We start from the raw sequence: 21,995 nt of genomic DNA, 5'->3' as shown, positions 1-21,995 counted from the left end.
AAAAAGGAAAATGTATCATCATAATGGAATAAAAAGGAAAATGTATCATCAAAAAATTATGAGCAGTTGACAGTCAATTAGCAAGTTAAAAAATTATGAGCAGTTAAAATAAATTTTCTTATGTAGTTATAATTTGATTGGCAACAGTAGCATTAAGTGGTGTGCATTTTAATTTTATTTTTTTTTTAAATTGCAGAGCACTGGCTGGTATGTATTATTTAATATTTAATTTTTTTTATATTTGATTTGTTTGGAATTGTAAAGTACAGTCTGTTAAATATATTTTTATAACTGCATTTTAATCTTAATATTATTTACACCGTGCCTTTAAGCACGGGCATACACTAGTCATAATATAATATATAACATGTTATATTATATACATTATATTAATATATGTTAACATTACCATTGCGTAAAAAGCTTACAAATCACAACATTCAAAAAACTCACATCATGCTTGGTCATACTAATGAAAATATTCATTATTCCTCTATTTTCCTATTTTGTTCATTGCGAGTAATCATTGTTTTCCAAGAAACAAAATATCTTTCGCGTTTGGTCAAACAAGTAGAATTCATCCTCGATATACCTACTTTCATAGTGTGATATATACATTAAGATATCATCAAATTCCACGACAAGTCATATTTCTCAACTAGTTGGTCAAATTATTTATGCCGTTTAGTCATCTATCTACATTGGGACATACCTGATAATCATCAAATTTCTCACTTTCATGGTAATATACAATATTTTGAAATATTTTAGTATATACCTTAAGAGTACACATCAATAAAATTCATTTATAAATAATATCGAACAAAAAAGAGGGGGAGGGGGAGGGGGAGGGGGGGGGTGTTGGAACCTTATTAAACAACAGAATCTGAAAGAAAACCAACTGTGGTGGGCGCCGCACAAAAGAAAAATTATTCAATATAATTGGTGACATTACCCAATAACATTTGAGATCATGTATTTGTGTGAATTCTACATATGCTGTGGTCGGCTCCCCACAAAGGTGTCGTATGTGTCATTTGTTACTGGGATAATGTCACTTCTTTCCATAGAGAATTGTTGACTCCTGACAAAAAATGGAACAAACAGATTAAAGATTGGAATCTTGCAAACACTTGGGACAGATGTAAAAGATACAAAATTTCTATTGTTTTCCCACCATTTTAAAGGTGATCTAATGAAGCCCGACACCCATTTCTCAGGGTATCTAATGGGAAGTGTGGGGATGTATTTTCTGAATACCAACACGTGGCATGGTGACACCGATGTGTCAGCCGAGGTGCCACGTGTCCTGGTCGTAACGCCGAGGTGATCTCGGCAAGGCCGAGGTTATCTCCGAAGATATCGGATTCCGAGATATGCAGATAAGGGACAAGAGTCCTAAAGCAAAGAAGGGGATTTAACCAAGATAAGGATAAAGCTCTTAAGGAGTTTTATCTTTATCTCTCATAGAGTCCAGAGTAAGCAGTAAATTGGAGTTCATAGAAGTCATACTTCTAGTGGGACTTGGATTGAGTATATTATAAAAGAGAGGCACCCCCGTGGGTCTAAGGTATGCAATTTATGTTTTGAGTATTCAGTTTAGTACTTGATTATCTTTAAGAGATATACTGACTTGATCGTCGGAGTGCCCCCGGGTGGAAGAACCACCGCCGGAGCTTTTTCTTTCTGTTTCAGGTTGCCTAAGCCATCTATTCCGCCTGTGCTCTCCAGCTGATCACTAAACGGGCAGTGTGGTCAGATTTTCACCCACACAATTTGGCGTCGTCTGTGGGAACGAAGGAAGAATAGATGGCCAGTAACGGACAGCAGGAAAATATTGGGGATGACGCTCCCACTGGGAGTGGCAGACCAATTGACCTTGACATCGAAGGAGATAACCACAATGCAGAAGCCCGTGACCAGGGTCACGGAGAGAACGACGTCATCCCAGAAGGCGACATGTCAAAAAGAGCAAACCAAGGAAAGTACTACAATGAAGATAACCTCCAGGTATGGAGGGACAGGTGCCTACGGAGGGATGAGGAAGTAAAAGAACTGGCGAACAAGTTGTCAGACCTTCAGTCAGTCGTCAACTTCATGATGCAGAATAATGTTATGCAGCCACCATACCCGCTGCAAGATACGCCGATGCCAGCAACCAACACCCAGAAGGGTGGACGAAAAACAATCCCCGAGGTCCCTCAGCATACCAGGAGCGGAAGGCATTCTCATCGGCCTTCCAGGGAAGTCGGACGGGAAAAACCGAGGCAAGAAGAGTCCCGAAGGACACACCACATGAAGAATCCAAACCCCAAAGAACATCGACATGTTCAGGGGCAAGTACTCCATTTTGACACAACCCATGAAGAAAGATCCAAACGGACCCACCACGAGGCCGAAAGCAGTGTACCAAAAAGACTAAAATCTAAAGACAGTCGAGCTCCAGGGAGGAGCAAAGAAGACTTAAGGGACTACCTCAAGAGGAGGCAGCAGAATGCAGAAGCCGAGGTAAACTCCCCAGTAAAACCGAAGACAGCCTTCTCGGTGGAACTGGACAAATTCGAACCGCCCAAGAGATTCAGTATGCCGAGGTTTCAAATCTATGATGGTAAGTCAGATCCAAACTTTCATGTTGGGCTATACCTAAATTCAATGGCATTATATAGCGGGAACGAGCCGTTGCTCTGCAAAGTATTCCCCTCATCCTTTGGGGAAATTGCATCTGATTGGTTCCATAAGTTACCAAAAGGAAGCATAAAGACATGGGAAGGCTTGGCCGAGATGTTTGTGGCCAGGTTCGTGACCAACAAGCTGCAACCCCTGAGGGTTGATGCTTTGATGGCTCTAAGAATCACCAAGGAAGAAGGCCTTAGGGCCTATGCGAAGAGGTACTACGAGGTGTTCAACCGAATACCCGAATGCAACCAGGAAGTAGCAGTCGTGTCTTTCAAGAACGGCCTGAAAGATGACTGCCCACTACGGAAGTCTTTGGCAAAAACATTGCCAAAAAGCATGGAAGAACTCATGGCAAGAATTGAGAAATACGCCAGGGCCGAGGAAGATACATCGGGAAACAAAGAGGTGAAACAAGAAAAGGGAAACGGCTCGCCAAAGCGAGGCCGAGTCAACAGTGGGCCGACCAAACAAGAAATAGAATTAAGAAATAAACAGGCGGTAACAACGGTATTCCGGATCCCAATCCATAAAATCTTAGATCGGATTCGAAATCAACCATACTTCAGGGCACCAGCAAGAGCACCGGGGGAATTCATGGGAAGGAACGTTGGTAGACGTTGTGCCTACCACAATGAAGAAGGGCATCCAACTCAATGTTGCAGAGCCTTAAAAGCACACTTGGAGGACCTAGTAAGACAAGGCCTTCTGAGGGACCTGGTCGATGAGGCCAGAACAAGGGAAGAGCAGGCAAGGTTGCCTCAAGCACCAGCAGCACCCCCTCCCCCAGCACAGCTACCACAAGCAGGAGAACCGAGGGTGGTTAATGTGATCCACTCAAGGGTCAACGAAAACGAAGTCAGAGGAGAAACCCAGAGGGTAAGACATTTACAGCATATCTACCAAGTCGGGGAAAAGAGACATCGGCCAGAAGAATGCCAAGGGCCAATGATAGCCTTTACTGAAGCCGACTTAGAACTGGTCCAACATCCGCATAATGATGCCTTGGTAGTATCCCTCCAGGTTGGGGAGTGCCAAGTAAAACGCATCCTAATAGATCAAGGCAGCTCCTGTGACATCATGTATGTCAGATGTTACAAAGAGCTAGGCCTGCACCCCGATGACCTAGAACAATCAAACGGCCCGATGGTCGGCTTTAATGGAACACCGACATGGCCACTGGGTGCAACAAGCTTAGAAGTACAAGCCGGCACTAAAAAGATCAGGACGGAATTCCTGGTAATTGACACGCCTTCACCATACAACATCATCTTGGGAAGACCGTGGTTGCATGCAATGGGGGCAGTTCCCTCGACGTTGCATCAACTACTCCGGTTCCCAACAGAGCATGGGATTGAAGAAGTCAGAGGGGATCAACTACAAGCCAAAAATTGCTCCATGGCAGCAATAAAGTCCACCTGTAGTATACGGGAGCCAAAGAAAGTAGAAGTTGAAGATGAAAACATGGAAGTCCTAGAAGACGTCGGGAAAGAACCAGCCGAGAAGAGCGAAGAGGCGCTAAAGAAAATCCTCGTCCAGGAGGGCGACGAAGAACGATTTTTTCTTCTCGGCTCAGGCTTAGCTAGAGAAGAGGAAAAAGAACTAGAAGATTTTTTAAGGGCAAACATAGAGGCGTTCGCCTGGACACCCTATGAAATGCCTGGCATTGACCCCGAGGTCACTTGCCACAGTCTGAATGTCGACAGATCGGCAAAGCCAGTGATTCAACGAGCTAGAAGGCCGACGTTAATGCACGTCGAAGCAGTAGAGGAAGAGGTAGACAGACTCCTTGAAGCCAGGGCCATCCGAGAAGTTCAGTACCCAACATGGCTGTCCAACACAGTAGTAGTAAAAAAGAAGAATGGCAAGTGGAGGGTTTGTGTAGACTTTACCAGCCTCAACAAAGCTTGCCCCAAAGACAGCTTCCCTCTGCCCAAAATCGACCAACTAGTAGACGCCACTTCGGGACATGAAAGGATGAGTTTTTTAGACGCATACAGAGGGTACCACCAGATTGCTATGTACCCTCCAGATGAGGAGAAGACCGCGTTCATCACCCCGAAAGGCCTGTACTGTTACAAGGTAATGCCTTTTGGGCTGAAAAACGCAGGAGCAACCTATCAGAGGTTAGTGACAAAGATGTTTAAACACCTGATTGGCAAAACAGTAGAAGTTTACATCGATGACATGGTCGTAAAGACCAAGGAATCAAAAGGTCATCTTGCTGACCTAAAAGAGGTCTTTGACATACTCAGAAGATATCGGCTCCGACTCAACGCCTCAAAGTGTGCCTTCAGAGTTGGGTCAGGTAAATTTCTAGGATATCTGGTAACAAGAAAGGGCATTGAGGCCAGCCCAGACCAAATCAAGGCCATCCTGGAACTACAGAGTCCGACATCGGCAAAGCAAGTTCAAATACCCACTGGAAGGGCCGCAGCCCTAAACCGATTCATCAGTAGAAGCTCAGACAAGTGCAGACCCTTCTTTAACCTGGTGAAAAAAGCCACAGACTTCCTATGGACAGAAGAATGTGAAGCTGCCCTAGCCGACCTAAAAAAGTACTTGACCACAACCCCGGTCCTTTCTAACCCAATTCCAGGGGAAGAATTGTTTTTGTATTTAGCAGTCTCTGAACACGCAGTCAGTGCAGTGCTAATCCGAGAGGAAAAAGGGGAGCAGAAGGCTGTCTATTATGTAAGTAAGACTTTGGCTGACGCAGAAACCAGATACCTACCACTGGAAAAATTAATGCTAGCCTTGGTAATGGCTTCAAAGAAATTGAGCCATTACTTTCAGGCACACAAGATTGTGGTCCTAACAGAGCACCCACTGAAGTCCTTATTACATCAAGGAGACTTAACAGGAAGGATAGCAAAATGGGCAGTAACACTGGGCCAGTTTGACCTAGAATTTAGGCCAAGAACAGCAATAAAGGGCCAAGTTTTGGCCGACTTCGTCGCAGAACTCACACCTGAAGCCATCACACCTCGGGCTCCGTCGAGCCAGGATGAGCATCGCCCCAACAAGCAAAAAGAATCCCAGTCAAAGACAAAAAAGCAAGAGAAAGAAAAGCTCAGACCATGCAGCATCTACATCGGCGATTCATTCAGACTATTCGTGGATGGAAGTTCAAACCGCCAAGGAGCAGGAGCAGGAGTACTGCTGATATCTCCAGATGGAGAAATTGTAGAACAATCCATCTGTCTGGGGTTCAAAGCCTCCAATAATGAAGCAAAATATGAAGCATTAATTGCAGGGCTAAAACTAGCAGCAGCAGCAGAGGCAGACGAGGTAATTGTTTTTTGTGATTCACAACTGATTGTTAACCAGTCAACAGGAGAATTTGCAGCCAGAGACGAAAGAATGTCGGCATATGCAAAGGAAGTCATCCGACTGGCAGCCCTATTCCAGAACTGCAGATTACTCCAAGTTAGCCGAGATGACAACACCCACGCCGACGCCTTAGCCAACCTGGCCAGCTCAATTCAAACTGGAAAAACGAGGACAATTATGATCGACTACATGTCGGCCCCGAGCATAGATAAACAGAGCACCGAACAGGAAGCAATGTGCGTGGGCTTTGGACCAAGCTGGATGGATGCAATCATTGCATTCCTAAAAGAGGGGAAGCTGCCAGAAGACCACAAAGAAGCACATAAAATTAGGCTGAAATCGGCCAGATTCAGTCTAACAGCGGAAGGCCATCTCTACAGGAGGTCGTTCACTGGACCACTTTTAAGGTGCGTACACCCTTTGCAGGTTGAAGATTTTCTTTACGAGATTCATGAAGGAATTTGTGGAAGCCATGCTGGGGGCAGATCGTTAGCCCACAGGGCCATTACCCAGGGGTATTGGTGGCCCTACATGCAAAAGGATGTCGAAGCCTATGTAAAAAAGTGTGAACAATGTCAAAGGTTTGCACCTTTGATACATCAGCCAGCTGCCGACCTAAACCCAGTATCCAGCCCTTGGCCATTTGCCCAATGGGGCATGGATCTGGATGGACAACTTCCCCAGGCAACTGGGCAGAGAAAATACTTGCTGGTAGCAACAGACTACTTTACAAAATGGATAGAGGCAGAACCTCTTGCCAAAATCCGAGATGTGGACGTCAAGAATTTTATATGGAGAAACATCATCACAAGATTTGGGATTCCAAGAGCAATAGTTGTCGACAACGGAACACAGTTCGACAGCAAACTTATCAAAAACTTCTGTGCAAAATTCAAGATCAAGAATTACTTCTCAACACCGAGTTTTCCTCAAAGCAATGGGCAAGCAGAGGCATCCAACAAAGTAATCCTAGATGGAATAAAGAAGAGGCTCCAGGCAGCAAAAGGAAAGTGGGTGGACGAGTTGCCCAACGTACTTTGGGCATACCGGACTACGCCGAGAAGATCAACAGGAGAATCCCCCTTTGCCATGGCCTATGGCACAGAAGCAGTCATCCCATTAGAGATCGGCATCCCAGGGATCAGAACCCAGGGAGTAGAAAATGGCACCAATGACATACTCTTAGCCCGAGACCTGGATTTATTAGAAGAACGAAGAGAGAAAGCTGCAATTCAGCTCGCAGCATACCAGCAACAGCTTGCCAGAGCTTACAACAAGAAGGTTAATCCAAGAGATTTTCAAGTTGGCGACCTAGTCCTAAGAAAAGTCGTCGGGAACAAGAAGGATCCCAGGGAGGGCAAGCTTGGCCCAAACTGGGAAGGACCCTACAGAATTACTTCAGTGTTAGGCAATGGAGCATATCGGCTTGAGGACAATGAGGGCAAAGCATTGCCCAGACCTTGGAATACTTGTAATTTGAAATTTTTCTATCATTAGATAAACATCATTGTTTGGCCGATATCATCAATAAAGTCTTTTCAGAATCCTTTCAACATGTATGATTGATAAAGTTATGCATGGATGTTTATTGAAGACATATCAAACTCAGGCAAAGCTAGGCCGATGTTATTCCTTAATTCACTTGTTGAAATTTGTAGCAATTTACAAGTTGGAATTAAGCTGATTCCTTATCTTCACTTGTTGAAATTTGTAGCAATTTACAAGTTGAAGTTAAACCAATGTTATTCCTTAATTCACTTGTTGAAATTTGTAGCAATTTACAAGTTGGAATTAAGCTGATTCCTTATCTTCACTTGTTGAAATTTGTAGCAATTTACAAGTTGAAGTTAAGCCGATGTTATTCCTTAATTCACTTGTTGAAATTTGTAGCAATTTACAAGTTGGAATTAAGCTGATTCCTTATCTTCACTTGTTGAAATTTGTAGCAATTTACAAGTTGAAGTTAAGCCGAGATGATTCCTTATCTTCACTTGTTGAAATTTGTAGCAATTTACAAGTTGAAGTTAAGCCGATGTTATTCCTTAATTCACTTGTTAAAATTTGTAGCAATTTACAAGTTGGAATTAAGCTGATTCCTTATCTTCACTTGTTGAAATTTGTAGCAATTTACAAGTTGAAGTTAAGCCGATGTTATTCCTTAATTCACTTGTTGAAATTTGTAGCAATTTACAAGTTGGAATTAAGCTGATTCCTTATCTTCACTTGTTGAAATTTGTAGCAATTTACAAGTTGAAGTTAAGCCGAGATGATTCCTTATCTTCACTTGTTGAAATTTGTAGCAATTTACAAGTTGAAGTTAAGCCGATGTTATTCCTTAATTCACTTGTTAAAATTTGTAGCAATTTACAAGTTGGAATTAAGCTGATTCCTTATCTTCACTTGTTGAAATTTGTAGCAATTTACAAGTTGAAGTTAAGCCGATGTTATTCCTTAATTCACTTGTTGAAATTTGTAGCAATTTACAAGTTGGAATTAAGCTGATTCCTTATCTTCACTTGTTGAAATTTGTAGCAATTTACAAGTTGAAGTTAAGCCGAGATGATTCCTTATCTTCACTTGTTGAAATTTGTAGCAATTTACAAGTTGAAGTTAAGCCGATGTTATTCCTTAATTCACTTGTTAAAATTTGTAGCAATTTACAAGTTGGAATTAAGCTGATTCCTTATCTTCACTTGTTGAAATTTGTAGCAATTTACAAGTTGAAGTTAAGCCGATGTTATTCCTTAATTCACTTGTTGAAATTTGTAGCAATTTACAAGTTGGAATTAAGCTGATTCCTTATCTTCACTTGTTGAAATTTGTAGCAATTTACAAGTTGAAGTTAAGCCGAGATGATTCCTTATCTTCACTTGTTGAAATTTGTAGCAATTTACAAGTTGAAGTTAAGCCGATGTTATTCCTTAATTCACTTGTTAAAATTTGTAGCAATTTACAAGTTGGAATTAAGCTGATTCCTTATCTTCACTTGTTGAAATTTGTAGCAATTTACAAGTTGAAGTTAAGCCGATGTTATTCCTTAATTCACTTGTTAAAATTTGTAGCAATTTACAAGTTGGAATTAAGCTGATTCCTTATCTTCACTTGTTGAAATTTGTAGCAATTTACAAGTTGAAGTTAAGCCGAGATTATTCCTTAATTCACTTGTTGAAATTTGTAGCAATTTACAAGTTGGAATTAAGCTGATTCCTTATCTTCACTTGTTGAAATTTGTAGCAATTTACAAGTCGAAGATAGGCCGAGGTTATTGCTTAAAGTTCTCATAGCAATATGTGGGTTGTTTAAACCCTAGGGAAGATGCTTAACACTTGTTGAAATTTATAGCAATTTACAAGTTTATGTTAAGCCGACATATGACCACCCGCTGAGGTATACAGAAAGTTACAGGTTAAAATAAAGGCTAAGTATATTGTTCATTACTTGTTAAAATTTGTAGCAATTTACAAGTAGGTTAGACTAAGATTACCATTCAGTACTTGTTAAGAATAGAGAAGAAGCTTGCAAAGTTTACATTCCGAAATATATGTTCTATACTTGTTGAAATTTATGAAAAGTTTGCAGATTAGTATCTTGCCGAAGTAAAAGTCTTACGGTTATACCCGAGATATGTAATCCCGAGAAGATTGCACAAAGGAAGCAACATGAAGAAACATGCAAAAATATTTTCTAAGTACAAGACTATGCAGAAGCAGTCAACAGAATATCACAAAATTAAAACATCCAGAGGAAGAACTGTTGCAGTTACATATTGAAGAAACCACGTCGGCCAAAAGAAAGAGTTTTGCATTATCCAAAAAGTAAAAAAGTACAAAGCACAAAAAACAGAAAAAGAAGGAAAAAAGTACAAAGGGCAATTTTTTCAAGATTCTTCAGTGTTAGCCACTGCAGGGACTGGGACCTCGGACGACTCTGGTGGTACCTCGTCGGCCACTTTTTCCGCTTGTATCTCGGCATCAATCTCTATGATTGTTGACTCAACACTTCTTTCTACCAAGAGAAGATTAGACGATAACTGCCCAGTGGTAGTCTCCTTGGGTACCCCCTCAACCTCATCACCCTCCTCATCCAAAGTTAAGTCCATAACCTGCTCAGCAGGAGGAGGAGACTTGGCTTCGGCAGTATCCTTGGGTTTTCTCACCAAGGCCTCACCATCATCTTTTTCTTCATCTTCATCAACGGCATCGGCCTCAGACTCTGATTCACCTTCAGGAGGAGGTGGAGGAAATGGTAAAGGAATAGCGTCGGCCTGACGCAATGGCGAGTCAGCAGGAAGATCAAGCTTTTTTATCAAGGACATCCAACCAAGGGAAAATCCCCTGTTGCATGCCTGCCTGACTTGAAGCTTGTAGTCTTCTGCGACGTCGGCCATGCCTTGAGCATAGGCCTTTTCATCGGCCTCTTTGACTTCGGCCTCTTTGGTGGCCAGAGCCTGCTGGAGTTCTTTCTCCGCTTGAGCCTTCCTAGCCTCAGCCTCTCTTTTCTCGGCTTCAGCTACTTTTTTAACGGCTTCAGCAGCCTCGGCCTTCTCAAGAGCTAAAGTTTGGACTTTCGTTGCAGCCTCGGCCTGATCCTCCAGTTTTTTCATTTTTGCTTCAAGGGCCTTTATCTCTCTCTTCATTGAAGATGCTTCCCTCTTCATATCAACCAATCTTTGACGATTTTCAAAGGATTGCATTGAAAATGAATGGGCGTGTTGGATGGCCTGGATGAAAACAGAAGTGTTAGAAAATTTTCTCAGAAAGAAACAGAAGGAAAAAACACAAATACAAACAGAAATACTTACATGAACAGAATGTTGGAGCATGAGAGCATAATTCTCATACTCACTAAGCTTAGCATTTCGCTCCAAATCATTTGGAAGGAGAAGAGCTGTGCTAAGGGCGACACCAACGTTAATATCGTCGGCACTTTCACTGGCCATGATAGGCCTGTCCTCCAGGGTTAGTTCAGGAGCCCATGGAACATCGGGCTTCTTTGACGCCGAGGTCGTCGCAGACGATGACCTTGGCCTCTTTGTTTGTGTAGACCCCGAGGGTTGGCCCTCAGCAGACCTCTTGGTTGAAGTAGAGGCTGATTTTTTGCTTTCTGCTAGTTTAGAAATCGGCAAAGCATCCTCAGCCTCGGCATCTGTAGCCTTGGCCTTAGGCTGAGCCTTTTTAACTCTCTTTGGTTTGGGTGGGAGCATTGATTGCGTTGGTGCGGCTTCGGCGTCAGTTAGAAGATCGGCGAGAAGGTCTTGAACGACAGGCCTTGGACGAACCATTTCGGCAGTCTTTACAAGCTTTCGTCGACGTTTACGTTCAGGAATTGGTATTAAGTAGGGGGCCGAGGTTGATGGAAGATCGGCTAGGTCAGATGTGGACTCTTGATCCGTTCGGGATGTAGAAACAGTTAAGGTTGTGGCTGTGGGTGGAGAAAGACTCTTCTTTCTTTTTCTTGGGACGTCGGGTAAAGTGGATTTGTATGTAGGGATGAAGTTTAGTAACAGTGGGGCCTTTCGTTTATGGATTGGAAGGTTGAGGAGTGTTTTTAGATCTGTTCCTGGGAAGAAGGATTGACGAAAATTTTTCGGTGGCTGATGAAGATCTGCAGGACAAAGAAACAGACGTCAGAAACAAAAAAGTATTAAGGACTTAAATAAAAACAACTAAGTGTTGACTCAGGGCTCTTACTCTTGCCCTCTGTAATTGTTCGAGGAAGAGGGTAGAGGTGGACATCTTCATCTGGGCCAAATTCCCAATTTCCAGAAGCAATGAGAAAATCATCTCCAGCCCCCTTGTTGGAGTCTGGGAGGTCGGCTACGATTTTGTACTGAGTAGATCTCGGTTTAAGGTAATAAACGAAACCCCTATCCTTCAGGTCAAGAGGGCACATGGTATAGCAGTATTGAAGGTCGGCCAGGGTAATTCTAAGGTTCTCTTGCCTAGCTAAGGCTATAATACCATTGATCACCCTATAGGAGTTAATAGTAAGTTGCACGGGGTTCAGCTTATAGAAATAAAGAACATGACGGAAAAGGGGATGAAGTGGAAGCCGGAGTCCACATTCGGTGAAAGCTACTATAGGGAAGGGCATCGTATGGTCTGTGGGCATGATGGTATCACTGTCCCCAGCCAGTTTAAGATGAACATCGGCTGGGATAGAGAATTCCTGCCTAAAGTATTCAAGTTTTGTTGGGGTATTTACCCTGTGCCTCCACATACCCATTATGTCAATTTAAAATATGTTTCAGAAGACGGGCGTTTTTAGGAAGGCTTACAAGAACCTCGGTAAAGATCAAAGAAATGGCTGATAAGGCTTATTTCAGTTTTCCCTAAATTGGAAGGTTCTACGCACAAATCCCAAACCTAAGAACTATGAAGATCAAGATTGAAGGCATAGATCTGGGGCAGATACAAAAAAGAGAAAACAAAGACGAAGTTTCAGATTCAAGAACAGAGGAATAGCACTCAGAAACAATAGAGATACAGGGAAGAAAAAAGAATCAAGAACAGTGGCAAAGAGAATGGTGAAAAAGTATAGAAGTTCAAGGTATAGCCATAAATTCAAGAAACAAATAAATCCAAGGCTTCGAACAAGATCAGTAATGGCAACAGGCAGACAAAAGCACATAAAGAGAAATCAACATTAAAGAGAATGAATCTTACCGGAACAAGTGAAGCCGGGGCAATGTTCGCCGAGCTCAGAAATTGGTTGCAACAGCAAAGAGGGCTTCGCAAGAATGAGGGATTAAGAGCAGTTCAAGAAAAGAGATCGAAGCAATGGCGGATTCGAAGAAGAAAGAGCTTTCAGAGAGAGAAAGAGCAAGAAGGCAGAATGAAAAAGTGAAGGAAAAATAGAGGCAAAAAGAGTTTTGTCAAAAATTTGAAACGGCAGCAAAAATAGGGCAATTATTACGCCTAGAGCAACGCACGCGTCAGACGGCGCTGACGAACGAACAGACAGCTTTCAGGCGCGTCACAGACACGCTCCAATGAAAACAAAACACGTGAAAAGGAACGGTTAGATATGCATGACAGCTCATACGCGTGGGAGAGTACGATCGAATCCTTGTTCTCCGAAGAGAACACGTCGGCTGGAAGAGGATTATCTCGACTAAACAGTTTTTTGAACCATTACTCAGAAAAGAAGTGGCAAAATAGCGGAATAGGTTCCATCACCTCAGAATGCCGAGGTAATAGAACCTAGGGGGCAGTTGTAGAGATGTATTTTCTGAATACCAACACGTGGCATGGTGACACCGATGTGTCAGCCGAGGTGCCACGTGTCCTGGTCGTAACGCCGAGGTGATCTCGGCAAGGTCGAGGTTATCTCCGAAGATATCGGATTCCGAGATATGCAGATAAGGGACAAGAGTCCTAAAGCAAAGAAGGAGACTTAACCAAGATAAGGATAAAGCTCTTAAGGAGTTTTATCTTTATCTCTCATAGAGTCCAGAGTAAGCAGTAAATTGGAGTTCATAGAAGTCATACTTCTAGTGGGACTTGGATTGAGTATATTATAAAAGAGAGGCACCCCCGTGGGTCTAAGGTATGCAATTTATGTTTTGAGTATTCAGTTTGGTACTTGATTATCTTTAAGAGATATACTGACTTGATCGTCGGAGTGCCCCCGGGTGGAAGAACCACCGCCGGAGCTTTTTCTTTCTGTTTCAGGTTGCCTAAGCCATCTATTCCGCCTGTGCTCTCCAGCTGATCACTAAACGGGCAGTGTGGTCAGATTTTCACCCACACAGGAAGCAATTTAATTTCTTCATAATACCCATTTCAATTCCTCCAAATTGTCAATGTATATAGCGGACTTTGGCCTTACATGAATCCTTATCTTCTTTGTAACATTCCACGAACCAACTGAAAAATGGAGTTCCCAGAGGATGGTTTCCATATCCCTTCATCCTCTTGAACAATGAAGAGTTCAGTAAATATTATAAGTTCGCTCAAAACAATAAATTTAGCCTATCTAAAACGATCTCATAAAAATTTTCAGTATATTTCCTTAAAATGATTCCTTGAAAAACAGAATTCATATGTAACGAACTAAAAGAAAATTACTTTAAAACTACCTTACATGTAAGCTATACAAATCTATCTTATCTTACCACATTTCCAAACATATGGCATACCATTTTATCATTTCCATTCCACATACCAGAAAGATTCGTGGTGCAGGAAATCTAGGCTCACACCCATTTTCAATTCCTTCAATTGATCAATGTATTTAGAGGAATTTGGCCTTTTCTTGAATTCATCTTCTCTATTTCATTCCATGAACCAACTCCAAAAAGGAGTACCAAGATCATGGTTTCCATCTCCATCCATCCTCTTCATCAATGAAGAGAAACACAACCGTTACAAGTTCTCTCAATCACCTTAGCATGTCTCCAGAATTCAGTTTAGGTCCACTCAACACTGGCGATATGCCGAAGGTATTCCCATCCCTGCAAAAAGAAGGATGCCCAAGAGGCATCGGCCCATCAGGGATTGCAAGAACCTCAATATCTCCTTCCAACATTTTCACTGTGTCCAAAATGGTTGGCCTCAGAGCCACCATCACATGAGCACACAAAATTCCAACAAGCAAAAATCTTTCCATGATGGCCTTTGGATTCGAATTCGCCAAATTTCCATCTCCCAACAAAGAACTATCCAAAACCTCCTCTATTTTCCCTGCCTTCAACAATGACCAAGCCCAATCCGTGATCAGAAATGCCCGTGGAGATCCACTGGAAGACAAATCAAGAGCTTTCCTTCCACACATTATCTCCAAAACAACCACCCCAAAACTATAAACATCGCTCTTCTCTGTCAATTGCCCATAGAGCGCGTACTCAGGGGCTAAGTAACCATGTGTACCGGCCACTCTAGTGGTGAGATGAGACTGCCCTTCTCTGCTTTGCTTTGCTAACCCAAAATCAGCCACTCTAGCTCTCATATCAGCATCCAAAAGTATATTTGTGGCTTTAATGTCTCTATGATATATAGAAGGCTTGACTCCATAGTGAAGATAAGCTAACCCTTTTGCCACATCTAAAATTATGCTCTTTCTTTGAGGCCATGTCAATGGCTGCTTCCTAACCATACTCTGTTTCTCAGACCAAAACAGATGATCATCAAGATTCCCATTTGGCATGTAATCATAAACAAGGTACCTCTGGCCTTCCCCATCTTCATACTCTCCACTTTCTTCACCAGTCACACAACAACCTCTAAGTGGAACCAAATTTCTATGCTTCAAATTGCTAATGATCTCAACTTCATTACAAAACTCTTCCTTGCCCTGAAAATCGGATTCGATCACTTGTTTAACAGCAACCACAGTCCCATCTGACAAAGTCCCTTTATACACAACACCAAACCCGCCTCTCCCAATGAAATTCTTCTGCGAAAAATTCTCAGTTGCCATGGAAAGCTCATCAATCTTGAACCAGATTGACCCCGTATTAGGCCTCATTCGGGGCCTCGATTCCACCTCCTCCATATCCAACCCAAAACCAATGGCATCACTCTTATTATTCCCCCATTTCTTATGCCACCAACAATAAAAACACAACAAAACCGACGTCACAAAGGCGACAACACAGGCTCCGGTGAGTCCAAACACCATAGCCAAATGACTCTTGCTCGACCCAGATTGAGAACCAATCGAAAGGCCAAAAATACAAGACATAGCACCAATACTTTCAGGTCCAAATTGATTGACATTTCCAGCAGCATACAAAATGGTCAAATAGAAACAATCAGTGGAGTGATTTTTGTTACCGTCGATTGCAATGAGTTGGTTTTGAACTCGAAACCCAGCGGCAACACAGGCGTCGCAGGAGGTGAGATCGGTGAGATCGGGACGACAAGCGGTGTCGAGGGAAGTGGAGGGGCCGAGCTTGGAAACCCAGTCATGGGTTGTTTCGATAGAGGCACAGATGTTGGGGGTGATGAAGAATTGGAGTGGATCGAAACAGAGAGAGGTGAGATTGGAGGAAAGGGAGAAGGAATTGAGCTTGGATTGGAAGTCGGAGAGGCAAGAGAGAGAAGTAGGGAGGTCTGGGAGCTTAAACAGAGAGGTTTCTTTGAGGTGTTGAGAGAGGGAGATTTCGTAAAGTCTGAGGAGGGTTTGGCAACACTGGGTTTTGTTGTTGGAGTTGTTGATTGGCATTTCTGGGTTGTAGTTTCTGCAATCAGAGACTGGCCACGGGACTCTCGAAACATAGCTTAGATCCATTGGACATGAAGATGAAGATGAAGATGAGTTGGTGGAGTAGGGTGGAGGAGGAGGAGTAACTGCTGCTGCTGCAAATGATGATGAGAGACAAAGTAGAGAGAGAAACAAAAAAGCAAGATTCATCTTTTCTGTGTGTGTGTCTGTGAAATTCTTGGTCTGGGTTTGGTTTAGAGAGGGGAAGGATTTGAGAGGGTTTTTGTTATCTCCATTGATGAAGATTGATTGAGGGTGTATACACAGTTGATATTTTTGTTTGAGATGACGAGATAGATGGCAAGTAGAGCTAATAGCAAGTCAATCGGAGTGAAAAAATGTCCACGGTGGACCCCACCTGATTAGGTCCGGTTAGGTTCGTGAAGGATTTGAGAGGGTTTTTCTCCATTGATGAAGATTGATTGAGGGTGTATTCACGGGGGCCTTTTGGAAGAAATTAAAAAAAAGTCAGTTTTTTATTTTTTTTAATTTTTTATATAAAAAAGTCGCAAAAATGTAACTTTTTTATTAATTTTTTATCACCTTCGCAAAATACTCCACAATTTATATTTTTGTTTGACACGACGACGAGATAGATTTAAGGGTTATTTGAGGTGTCTTAAATAAGTGTATTTTTTAATTTTTTAAATTAAAAAATTGAGAAAAAAAAATAGTTATTTAAGTTAATTTTTTGACTTTTTATAAAAAAATGTGTATTAAAAAATTGTATAAATTAGTGTGTATGAGAAGATTAGGAGTGTGAGGTGCTGAGTTGATGCTGAGAAATGATTGGCTACTTTTCGGGTATTGCACTGGACGGTATTGTTCGATCCGTAGGGGCTATCACGGGTTCTGTTTTGATTATCTAAACCGTTCAATGTCTAGAACTCGTTAAATACTGTATGCCTGTAAAAAATCACGTTAATCGGATATCGATAGCTATCTGATTAGATTAGTTTTTTTTTAACCGTTAACTATAACACCATCCATTTTTTGTACACAAAACTGATTTGATCATATAGTTAGAGATATCTAATCTATGTGATTTTTTACAGCCATATATTACTCGATGAGTTCTACACATTGAACGGTTTAGATTATCAAAACAAGACCCATGATGGGTCCCCATGGGCCGAATAGCAGTGTGTTCAATTTTTTTTAAGAAACGCAGGCACAAATCTGAACCGGTCAGATCTGTCAATTCTTTTTGTATGTAAAATTAATTTTTTAATATTTTTTTGTTGTTATGAATAGTGATAACTTTTTAACTTTTTGAATAATTTTTTAACTTTTTGTCTTTTTTTAGACATGCCAAACTAGACTTTAGAGTGAGTAGCAAGTCAATAGGAGTGAAAAAATGTCCATAATGGACCCCACCTGATTAGGTCCGGTTAGTTTTCATGAGCTTGACCTGCCTAGGTTTGGGCCAAAGCCTTTATTTTGAAGCCTAGTCTGGTTTGTGAGCCTAACTTGCTTGTCTACTCAAGACTCACTCAAGGTCCGGTCTGAGATTCGATCCATCCGAGGTTCGATGTCATTTTTTGTGAAAAAAATAAATAAATAAAATGTTCAAACCCTGCTCAAGCTCAAGCCCAGGCTCACCAGTCTGCCGGCCCGTTCAAGGGCTGAATACCCCCTAAGTATGGGTCTAATTTTTTGATCCGTGGCTCGACTTGAATTTTGGCAGAGCCTATAATGCCTAACATAGACCGATCCGGACCAAATTTACACCCTTACAAGTCAAGCTTGATTCTCTACAGAGTTTCCAATGGCTGCTAAGGAAGAAGAAAGACAGAGACCAATGAAATACCACAACCACACCACCATTAGATTCACCTAGATGGGTTTGGGTTGAACTTAAAAATGGAGTACGATTGAAAATTGTAATTTACTGCAAATTAAAAATTAGTTAAATATTCTTTTCTAACCTTATATAGTAGAAGAGGTTTAAAATATTTCTTTTATTAGTTAAGATTCCATGATAAAATTTTTTTGTGAAATCAGAAAAATTTCTCTGTGTCGGAATAAGAGAAATTTCTCTAAGTCGAGTGAAATTTCTCTAAATCAAATTTTCTCTATGAAACTGTTGAGCGATCTTAACTACTATAAAAATATTATATGTCATTTATCTTATAAAATCTTGATATCAGTGACTTTAAAAAAAATAAAAATAAAAAATCTCCTAAAAATTAAAAGCATTTTTTTCTTAATTTTAAAATAATTAATTTTTGTAATGTTATTTTTATGTAATAAATTGTAAATATAAATTACACTTAATAATTTAACATAAATTTTAAAAATAAAATATAATAAATTATAAACAAGTCAAATGATCACAAGAAAATCTTTAAGTACTAATAAGTGTGTTTGATTTTAGTTTTTAAAATTTAGTTTTCTAGAAATTGACTTTTTTATTTTTTTTATTTTTTTATTTTTAGTGAATATTTTTAAAATTTTAAGCAATTTTTATTTTTTATTTTTTTAGATGCACTTTACTTAGATGTATCTAAATAGTAAAATATTTGTGATAAAATATTTTAAAAATTAATAAATACACAAAAATATGAAAATGTACTTAATTTTTATATCTTTGATATTTAGTGAATTTTTTCAAGATTTTTTTCATAAATATTATACTTTTTAAGTGTATTTATATTAGGTGTATTTAAATATTAAAAAAATTAAATAAAAACAAAAGAAATATAGAAAATGAAAAAACAAAATTTTTAAAAAAGTGAATTCTGAAACTGAAACTAAACAGAGTAAATACGGCATGATGTTAGATTTGAGTTAGGCCAAGTTTGGCATGATTGAAAAAAGACAAAAAGTCAAAAAGTCACTATCTTATATAAGTCACATCATCTTATTTAAGTCACATCACCTCTCTAACACATCACTTCAAACCCAACCCAAATCCAACCCATATTTCATAAAAAGTCAAAAAGTACACTTATTTAGTCTTCCCAAACTAGGCCTTAATATTGAGTTAATAAAATGATCCGGCTATTGTAATTGAACTATACAGAGAATTTAAGCCTTTTTTTTGAGGTGTGGGTTAGTTTTTAATTTTTTTTGGCTTTTTAGTTAGTTTGGAGTTAAAAAGTCTCGTTTGTAATGAATTTTTTGACTTCAATGAAAATGGTAAAAAGTAAAAGAAATGGAAAAAATAAATTTTTTCTAACTTTGTTTAGCATGAAAGTGGTGGAAGTTATAAAAAAAATTATTTTTATTTGTACAACTCATGATAGTATGGTAAAGTTTCAGTTTCTTGCAAAAAATACAGAAAAATATAAAATAAAAAAAATTTAAATTTATTATAAAAGTAGTTACTTATAACTAGAATTCTTATTTTCTTACAAAATTTTCATTCTATTAAAATTTATACGAGTAAAAATACTTTCTTTCACTTTACTTTCTATCATTTTTTCTTTTTATAATTTATTTCTTTCTAATCAAACGGAGTTACGTATCTAGAAAAAGTATTTTAAAAATATGTATATATATGAATCATAATTATTTTAATTGTGATTCATATTTATCAATTTTAAATCTACATCATCCATACCCATTCTATTTTCAGGATAAAATCCATAATACAAACTCATGGTTCATAGCTTTTATTTGGGATATAAGTTAGTTTTTTGACTTTTTAACTATTTTAGCCTAGGGATAAAAAGTCTTGTTTGTTTTTGATTTTTTTTTACTTTTATGAAAAAAAAAATAAAATGATTATAGTTTAAATGTGACATTTTATCTGATTGAACTAAAAAATATATTTTATCTTTTTATAACTACAATAACCCCAACCCAAATCCAAACCTTCATGCCAGATATAACCATATAAGTTTACAATTAAAAATGGCAGAGTTGTAGATGATCTGATGATATGAATCACATTTTTAGCAGAATTGGGTTTAAACGATTTTTTTGTCAAATTTGCAACAGTTTGGTTGCGTTTCGTAGAACTTTTTAATTATGATTTGAGAGTAGGAGTTGTATTTTGAGTTTGTGAATTTTAAAATTATGATTTGAGTGTGAAAAATTTGTTTGGTGAAAGAATTTTGAAAAAAGTTTTAAATTGAGTGGGGAATTTTTTATGCGACATATGATATTTGATATAAAAACTTATAACTCATAACCAAAATACAACTCAAAATTCTATTAAAACACACAATTTTTTTTTAAAAATTCGAAAAATATTTTTTTTGAATATATAAAAATTAACATATGTCGATTGCAAAAAAATAATAAATAATAAATAAATAAATTTGCACTATTCCGATCAACCGGCCAGATGACCGGTGGGACGACCGATTAATCCAAATTTTTCCGCCTTTGACAGAGTTTTCAAAACTGAGTGTGAAATTACATTTTGAAAACTCTAAACAAACGTCATGTGCAATACATGGGGTGGAAATATATTTAGAGAGGCTAACCAAACACAGCCTTTGTTTCTTAGAAAATATATATATATATATATATATATATGTAATATTTTTAAGAAAAATAAATAACAATAAGATATTTTTAAGCTTTAAAAATTATTTTTGACCTGTTAAAAGAAAAAATTATATAAAAATGATAAGTATTTTTTTTAGGAAAATTTATCCATAAATCCCGTATAGGGAAATGTTAATCCATTTAGTTTTAAGAGTTTTCGTATGAACAAATTAGTCCCGTTTGTTTTGAAAAGTTGTATTTATTTAATTTGGTGCCATTTGAGTTTAAATGAATACCTTTTTATGATTTATTTTTCTAATTTTTTTTTATTAATTTTTTGGATGAGAATGGAAATGTGAGATGTAGAAAATTCTTTTTAGAATAATTGATGACTGAAATGTTGGTTGCCGAGCGTGAAAATCTATATTTCTATCAGTGTGATTTTCTGGTGTTACATTAAAGTGTTATATTTGAAAAAAAGTACACTAAGAAGTTTTTGTATGTTAAATTGATTGGAGTATTATATTTGAAAAAAATACGCTATAAAATTTTGTAAGAATGCTACATTATTACGTTTGAGAAAAATACACTAAAAAGTTTTTTAATATGTTACATTAGAAAATTACGTTTGAAAGAAATACACTAAATTTTTTTTTAGAATGTTACATTGTTGTGTTTGAGAAAAGTATATTAAGAAATTTTTTAGTATTATATTGATTGAAGTATTACGTTTGGAAAAAGTACACTAAGGATTTTTTTAGTATATTACATTAAAGTGTTACGTTTTGGGAGTATTACGTTTTGGGAGTGTTACGTTTGGAAAAAACATTAGGAAGTGTTTTTGAAATTTTTAGTTTAATAATTTCAACATTATGAAAAAATTCACATTATCCATTTATGTAATTCACACTAAAATAGAACCTTTTGGGTCCATAAAATAAAAAAATTAAAAAAAACACTCATACAATCACTACTCGAGATTTATTAATATTGCATCTTTTTTTAAATTTTAATTTAAATATATATATATATATATAAAACAATTTTTAATTATATAAAAATGGTCTTTTCTTGACCATTTTTGAAATTAGAATAATAATGTTCTACCTCTCAGGACTGTCAACAATGCTATAGACCCAAAAAAACACAATTCCTACAACTCATTTACCTGTGATTGGTTCAAGAAAAAAATAAAATAAATTAAAAAAATGATTAATCCATATCATTTTGAGTGTCACAAGAGTCCCCAACTTTAGGAGTTTCAAATATTTTTTCAGAAATGTTGGCTAGATGTCAAAACTGTCGGCAAGAGATGGTGGTTACATTAATGATAAGATCATAGG

The 21,995-nt window shown here is 38.5% G+C and overlaps 1 pseudogene across 4 annotated transcripts; it reads right to left on the bottom strand.

The window, feature by feature from the left end:
* Nucleotides 1-851: 851 nt before the first annotated feature.
* On the bottom strand, nucleotides 852-16,626 carry LOC114268146 (putative receptor-like protein kinase At1g11050 pseudogene; annotated as a pseudogene). Of its 4 annotated transcripts, none has more exons than XR_014347502.1 (2): nucleotides 14,147-16,626; nucleotides 852-1,084 (listed from the first exon to the last, which is right to left on the bottom strand). The product of XR_014347502.1 is annotated as a putative receptor-like protein kinase At1g11050 pseudogene, transcript variant X1 (transcript). The 4 variants fall into 4 exon arrangements; XR_014347503.1 differs by having other exon boundaries at nucleotides 14,173-16,626; XR_014347505.1 differs by lacking the exon at nucleotides 14,147-16,626 and adding an exon at nucleotides 1,178-1,236.
* Between the last annotated feature and the right edge of the window lie 5,369 nt (nucleotides 16,627-21,995).

Source organism: Camellia sinensis, chromosome 12, assembly GCF_055761805.1.
Source record: "Camellia sinensis isolate YWXY chromosome 12, ASM5576180v1, whole genome shotgun sequence".
Lineage (NCBI taxonomy): Eukaryota > Viridiplantae > Streptophyta > Magnoliopsida > Ericales > Theaceae > Camellia > Camellia sinensis.
Note: the sequence above shows the minus strand (reverse complement) of the source record. Positions and strands in the feature narration are given on the sequence as shown.